Below are 8,497 nucleotides of genomic sequence, written 5' to 3' on the forward strand. Positions count from 1 at the left end.
TCCTCCTGTGCAACTTAGCTGCTAGTCCTCCTTTCATGCAGAATCTTAAGGTCCTAGCTCATGTCCAAGGCACCAAAGCCAGCTAAAATGTCAATAATCGATACCTATAACTTGAATTGTACTACATCTTACTGGCTATTACATCATCTTAGAAGCTTCATCTGTGTTCTACTATGGTGCTTTTAGTGTCTCCGCATACCGCAGCACGGGACGTAGCTTTCAGACGTTAAGTACAACCGTTTCAGAGAGAAGAGCGGCCAATGTGACGATCTTTCTTTAAGTCGATTCAATAACAAATGACGAAAACGGACGGATTTCTCAGGTTTTTACTACATATGAACACTTTTCACATTCTCCCGTGCAACGCTGCTGCTAGTCCTCCTTTAATGCAGAATCTTAAGGTCCTAGCTCATGTCCAAGGCACCAAAGCCAGCTAAAAAGTCAATAATCGATACCTAAAACTTGAATTGTACTACCTTTTACTGGCTATTACATCAACTTAGAAGCTTCATCAGTGTTCTACTATGGTGATTTTAGTGTCTCCACATACCGCAGCACGCGACATAGCTTTCAGACGATATGTTGAACCGTTTCAGAGAGAAGAGCGGTCAATGTGTCGATCTGGCTTTAAGTCCATTCGATAACAAATGACGAAAACGGACGGATTTCTCAGGTTTTTACTACATATGAACACTTTTCACATTCTCCCATGCAACTCGGCTACTAGTCCTCCTTTCATGCAGAATCTTATGGTCCTAGCTCATGTCCCAGGCACCAAAGCCAGCTAAAAAGTCAATAATCGATATCTAGAACTTGAGATGTACTACTTCTTACTGGCTATTACATCAACTTGAAGCTTCATCTGTGTTCTACTATGGTGCTTTTAGAGTCTCCACACACCGCAACACGCGACATAGCTTTGCAGACGATATGTACAACCGTTTCAGACAGAAGAGCGGCCAATGTGACGACCTGGCTTTAAGTCGATTCGATAACAAATGACGGAAACGGACGGATTTCTCAGGTTTTTACGACATATGAACACTTTTCACATTCTCCCGTGTAACTCGCCTGTTAGTCCTCCTTTCATGCAGAATCTTAAGGTCCTAGCTCATGTCCAAGGCACCACAGCCAGCTAAAAAGTCAATAATCGACACTTAAAACGTGATTTGTACTACTTCTTACTGGTTATTACATCAACTTAGAAGCTTCATCTGTGTTCTACAATGGTGCTTTTAGTGTCTCCGCATACCGCAGCACGCGACATAGCTTTCAGAAGATAAGTACAACCGTTTCAGAGAGAAGAGCAGCTAATGTGACGATCTGGCTTTAAGTCGATTCGATGACAAATGACGAAAACGGACGGATTTCTCAGGTTTTTACTACATATGAACACTTTTCAGATCCTCCCGAGCAACTCGGCTGCTAGTCCTCCTTTCATGCAGAATCTTAAGGTCCTAGCTCATGTCCAAGGCACCAAAGCCAGCTAAAAAGTCAATAATCGATACCTAAAACTTGAATTGTACTACTTCTTACTGGCTATTACATCATCTTAGAAGCTTCATCTGTGTTGTACTATGGTGATTTTAGTGTCTCAGCATACCGCAGCACGCGACATAGCTTTGCAGACGATAAGTACAACCGTTTCAGAGAGAAGAGCGGCCAATGTGACGATCTGGCTTTAAGTCGATTCGATAACAAATGACGAAAACGGACGGATTTCTCAGTTTTTTAATACATATGAACACTTTTCACAATCTCCCATGCAATTCGGCTGCTAGTCCTCCTTTCATGCAGAATTTTAATGTCCTAGCTCATGTCCAAGGCACCAAAGCCAGCTAAGAAGTCAATAATCGATACCTAAAACTGGTATTGTACTAATCCTTACTGGCTATTACATCAACTTAGAAGCATCATCTGTGTTCTACTATGGTGATTTTAGTGTCTCCGCATACTGCAGCACGCGACATATCTTTGCAGACGATAAGTACAACCGTTTCAGAGAGAAGAGTGGCCAATGTGTCGATCTGGCTTTAAGTCGATTCGATAACAAATGACGAAAACGGACGGATTTCTCAGGTTTTTACTCCATATGAACACTTTTCACATTTTCCCGTGCAATTCGGCTGCTGGTCCTCCTTTCATGCAGAATCTTAAGGTCCTAGCTCATGTCCAAGGCACCAAAGCCAGTTAAAAAGTCAATAATCGATATCTAAAATTTCAATTGTACTACTTCTTACTGGCTATTACATAAACTTAGAAGCTTCATCTGTGTTCTGCTATGGTGCTTTTAGAGTCTCCACATACCGCAGCACGCGACATAGCTTTGCAGACGATAAGTACAACCGTTTCAGAGAGAAGAGCGGCCAATGTGTCGATCTGGCTTTAAGTCGATTCGATAACAAATGACGAAAACGGACGGATTTCACAGGTTTTTACTACATATGAACACTTTTCACATTCTCCCATGCAACTCGGCTGCTAGTCCTCCTTTCATGCAGAATCTTAAGGTCCTAGCTCAAGTCCAAGGCACCAAAGCCAGCTAAAAAGTCAATATTCAATACCTAAAACTTGAATTGTACTACTTCTTACTGGCTATTACATCATCTTAGAAGCTTCATCTGTGTTGTACTATGGTGCTTTTAGTGTGTCCACAAACCGCTGCACGCGACATAGCTTTGCAGACGATAAGTACAACCGTTTCTGAGAGATGAGCGACCAATGTGACGATCTGGCTTTAAGTCGATTCGATAACAAATGACGAAAACGGACGGATTTCTCAGGTTTTTACTACATATGAACACTTTTCACATTCTCCCGTGCAATTCGGCTGCTAGTCCTCCTTTCATGCAGAATCTTAAGGTCCTAACTCATGTCCAAGGCACCAAAGCCAGCTAAAAAGTCAATAATCGATAGCTAAAACTGGTACTAATTCTTATTGGCTATTACATCATGTTAGAAGCTTCATCTGTGTTCTACTATGGTGCTTTTAGTGTCTCCGCATACCGCAGCACGCGACATAGCTTTCAGACGATAAGTACAACCGTTTCAGAGAGAAGAGCGGCCAATGTGACGATCTGGCTTTAAGTCGATTCGATAACAAATGACGGAAACGGACGGATTTCTCAGGTTTTTACTACATATGAACACTTTTCACATTCTCCCATGCAACTCGGCTGCAAGTCCTCCTTTCATGCAGAATCTTAAGGTCCTAGCTCATGTCCAAGGCACCAAAGCCAGCTAAAAAGTCAATAATCGATACCTAAAACTGGTCATGTACTAACCTTACTGGCTATTACATCATATTTGAAGCTTCATTGGTGTTCTACTATGGTGCTTTTAGTGTCTTCGCATACCGCAGCACACGACGTAGCTTTCAGACGATAAGTACAACCGTTTCAGAGAGAGGAGCGGCCAATGTGTCGATCTGGCTTTCAGTCGATTCAATAACAAATGACGAAAACGGACGGATTTCTCAGGTTTTTACTACATATGAACACTTTTCACATTCTCCCGTGCAACGTGGCTGCTAGTCCTCCTTTAATGCAGAATCTTAAGGTCCTAGCTCATGTCCAAGGCACCAAAGCCAGCTAAAAAGTCAATAATCGATACCTAAAACTTGAATTGTACTACTTCTTACTGGCTATTACATCAACTTAGAAGCTTCATCTGTGTTCTGCTATGGTGATTTTAGTGTCTCCACATACCGCAGCAAGCGACATAGCTTTCAGACGATATGTAAAACCGTTTCAGACAGAAGAGCGGCCAATGTGTCGATCTGGCTTTACGTCGATTCGATAACAAATGACGAAAACGGACGGATTTCTCAGGTTTTTACTACATATGAACACCTTTATCATCCTCCTGTGCAACTTAGCTGCTAGTCCTCCTTTCATGCAGAATCTTAAGGTCCTAGCTCATGTCCAAGGCACCAAAGCCAGCTAAAATGTCAATAATCGATACCTATAACTTGAATTGTACTACATCTTACTGGCTATTACATCATCTTAGAAGCTTCCTCTGTGTTCTACTATGGTGCTTTTAGTGTCTCCGCATACCGCAGCACGGGACGTAGCTTTCAGACGTTAAGTACAACCGTTTCAGAGAGAAGAGCGGCCAATGTGACGATCTTTCTTTAAGTCGATTCAATAACAAATGACGAAAACGGACGGATTTCTCAGGTTTTTACTACATATGAACACTTTTCACATTCTCCCGTGCAACGCTGCTGCAAGTCCTCCTTTAATGCAGAATCTTAAGGTCCTAGCTCATGTCCAAGGCACCAAAGCCAGCTAAAAAGTCAATAATCGATACCTAAAACTTGAATTGTACTACCTTTTACTGGCTATTACATCAACTTAGAAGCTTCATCAGTGTTCTACTATGGTGATTTTAGTGTCTCCACATACCGCAGCACGCGACATAGCTGTCAGACGATATGTAGAACCGTTTCAGAGAGAAGAGCGGTCAATGTGTCGATCTGGCTTTAAGTCCATTCGATAACAAATGACGAAAACGGACGGATTTCTCAGGTTTTTACTACATATGAACACTTTTCACATTCTCCCATGCAACTCTGCTACTAGTCCTCCTTTCATGCAGAATCTTATGGTCCTAGCTCATGTCCCAGGCACCAAAGCCAGCTAAAAAGTCAATAACCGATATCTAGAACTTGAGATGTACTACTTCTTACTGGCTATTACATCAACTTGAAGCTTCATCTGTGTTCTACTATGGTGCTTTTAGAGTCTCCACACACCGCAACACGCGACATAGCTTTGCAGACGATATGTACAACCGTTTCAGACAGAAGAGCGGCCAATGTGACGACCTGGCTTTAAGTCGATTCGATAACAAATGACGGAAACGGACGGATTTCTCAGGTTTTTACGACATATGAACACTTTTCACATTCTCCCGTGTAACTCGCCTGCTAGTCCTCCTTTCATGCAGAATCTTAAGGTCCTAGCTCATGTCCAAGGCACCACAGCCTGCTAAAAAGTCAATAATCGACACTTAAAACGTGATTTGTACTACTTCTTACTGGTTATTACATCAACTTAGAAGCTTCATCTGTGTTCTACAATGGTGCTTTTAGTGTCTCCGCATACCGCAGCACGCGACATAGCTTTCAGAAGATAAGTACAACCGTTTCAGAGAGAAGAGCAGCTAATGTGACGATCTGGCTTTAAGTCGATTCGATGACAAATGACGAAAACGGACGGATTTCTCAGGTTTTTACTACATATGAACACTTTTGACATTCTCTCGTGCATCTCGGCTGCTAGTCCTCCTTTCATGCAGAATCTTAATGTCCTATCTCATGTCCAAGGCACAAAAGCCAGCTAAAAAGTCAATAATCGATATCTAAAATTTCAATTGTACTACTTCTTACTGGTTATTACATCAACTTAGAAGCTTCATCTGTGTTCTACTATGGTGCCATTAGTGTCTCCGCATACCGCAGCACGCGACATAGCTTTCAGACAATAAGTACAACCGTTTCAGGGAGAAAAGTGGCCAATGTGACGATCTGGCTTTAAGTCGATTCGATAACAAATGACGAAAACGGACGGATTTCTCAGGTTTTTACTACATATGAAGACTTTTCACATCCTCCCGTTCAACTCGGCTGCTAGTACTCCTTTCATGCAGAATCGTAAGGTCCTAGCTCATGTCCAAGGCACCAAAGCCAGCTAAAAGTCAATAATCGATGCCTAAAACTTGAATTGTACTACTTCTTACTGGCTATTACATCTACTTAGAAGCTTCATCTGTGTTCTACTATGGTGATTTTAGTGTCTCCACATACCGCAGCACGCGACATAGCTGTCAGACGATATGTAGAACCGTTTCAGAGAGAAGAGCGGTCAATGTGTCGATCTGGCTTTAAGTCCATTCGATAACAAATGACGAAAACGGACGGATTTCTCAGGTTTTTACTACATATGAACACTTTTCATATTCTCCCATGCAACTCTGCTACTAGTCCTCCTTTCATGCAGAATCTTATGGTCCTAGCTCATGTCCCAGGCACCAAAGCCAGCTAAAAAGTCAATAACCGATATCTAGAACTTGAGATGTACTACTTCTTACTGGCTATTACATCAACTTGAAGCTTCATCTGTGTTCTACTATGGTGCTTTTAGAGTCTCCACACACCGCAACACGCGACATAGCTTTGCAGACGATATGTACAACCGTTTCAGACAGAAGAGCGGCCAATGTGACGACCTGGCTTTAAGTCGATTCGATAACAAATGACGGAAACGGACGGATTTCTCAGGTTTTTACGACATATGAACACTTTTCACATTCTCCCGTGTAACTCGCCTGCTAGTCCTCCTTTCATGCAGAATCTTAAGGTCCTAGCTCATGTCCAAGGCACCACAGCCTGCTAAAAAGTCAATAATCGACACTTAAAACGTGATTTGTACTACTTCTTACTGGTTATTACATCAACTTAGAAGCTTCATCTGTGTTCTACAATGGTGCTTTTAGTGTCTCCGCATACCGCAGCACGCGACATAGCTTTCAGAAGATAAGTACAACCGTTTCAGAGAGAAGAGCAGCTAATGTGACGATCTGGCTTTAAGTCGATTCGATGACAAATGACGAAAACGGACGGATTTCTCAGGTTTTTACTACATATGAACACTTTTGACATTCTCTCGTGCATCTCGGCTGCTAGTCCTCCTTTCATGCAGAATCTTAATGTCCTAGCTCATGTCCAAGGCACAAAAGCCAGCTAAAAAGTCAATAATCGATATCTAAAATTTCAATTGTACTACTTCTTACTGGTTATTACATCAACTTAGAAGCTTCATCTGTGTTCTACTATGGTGCCATTAGTGTCTCCGCATACCGCAGCACGCGACATAGCTTTCAGACAATAAGTACAACCGTTTCAGGGAGAAAAGTGGCCAATGTGACGATCTGGCTTTAAGTCGATTCGATAACAAATGACGAAAACGGACGGATTTCTCAGGTTTTTACTACATATGAAGACTTTTCACATCCTCCCGTTCAACTCGGCTGCTAGTACTCCTTTCATGCAGAATCGTAAGGTCCTAGCTCATGTCCAAGGCACCAAAGCCAGCTAAAAGTCAATAATCGATGCCTAAAACTTGAATTGTACTACTTCTTACTGGCTATTACATCTACTTAGAAGCTTCATCTGTGTTCTACTATGGTGATTTTAGTGTCTCCGCATACCGCAGCACACGACATAGCTTTGCAGACGAGAAGTACAACCGTTTCAGAGAGAAGAGCGGCCAATGTGATGACCTGGCTTTAAGTTGATTCCGTAACAAATGACGAAAACGGACGGATTTCTCAGGTTTTTACTACATATGAACACCTTTCACATTCTCCCGTGGAACTCCGCTGCTGGTCCTCCTTTCATGCAGAATCTTATGGTCCTAGCTCATGTCCAAGGCACCAAAGCCAGCTAAAAAGTCAATAATCGATACCTAAAACTTGAATCGTACTAATTCTTACTGGCTATTACATCAACTTAGAAGCTTCATATGTGTTCTACTATGGTGCTTTTAGTGTCTCCACATACCGCAGCACGCGACATAGCTTTCAGGCGATAAGTACAACCGTTTCAGAGAGAAGAGCAGCCAATGTGACGATCTGGCTTTAAGTCGATTCGATAACATATGACGAAAACGGTCGGATTTCTCAGGTTTTTACTACATATGAACACTTTTCACATTCTCCCATGCAACTCGGCTGCTAGTCCTCCGTTCATGCAGAATCTTAGGGTCCTCGCTCATGTCCAAGGCACCAAAGCCAGCTAATAAGTCAATAATCGATACCTAAAACTGGTATTGTACTAATTCTTACTGGCTATTACATCATCTTATAAGCTTCATCTGTGTTCTACTATGGTGCTCTTAGTGTCTCCGCATACCGCAGCACGCGACATAGCTTTCAGACGATAAGTACAACCGTTTCAGAGAGAAGAGCTGCCAATGTGACGATCTGGCTTTAAGTCGATTCGATAACAAATGACGAAAACGGACGGATTTCACAGGTTTTTACTACATATGAACACTTTTCACATTCTCCCATGTAACTCGGCTGCTAGTCCTCCTTTCATGCAGAATCTTATGGTCCTAGCTCATGTCCAAGGCACCAAAGCCAGCTAAAAAGTCAATAATCGATACCTAAAACTTGAGTTGTACTACTTCTTACTAGCTATTACATCAACTTAGAAGTTTCATCTGTGTTCTACAATGGTGCTTTTAGTGTCTCCACATACCGCAGCACGCGACATAGCTTTGCAGGCGATAAGTACAACCGTTTCAGAGAGAAGAGCGGCTAATGTGACGATCTGGCTTTCTGTCGATTCGATAACAAATGACGAAAACGGACGGATTTCTCAGGTTTTTACTACATATGAACACTTTTCACATTCTCCCTTGCTACTCGGCTGCTAGTCCTCCTTTCATGCAGAATCTTAAGGTCCTAGCTCATGTCCAAGGCACCA

The sequence above is a fragment of the Schistocerca gregaria genome, unplaced genomic scaffold (genome assembly GCF_023897955.1).
Source record: "Schistocerca gregaria isolate iqSchGreg1 unplaced genomic scaffold, iqSchGreg1.2 ptg000327l, whole genome shotgun sequence".
Taxonomy (NCBI): Eukaryota; Metazoa; Arthropoda; class Insecta; order Orthoptera; family Acrididae; genus Schistocerca; species Schistocerca gregaria.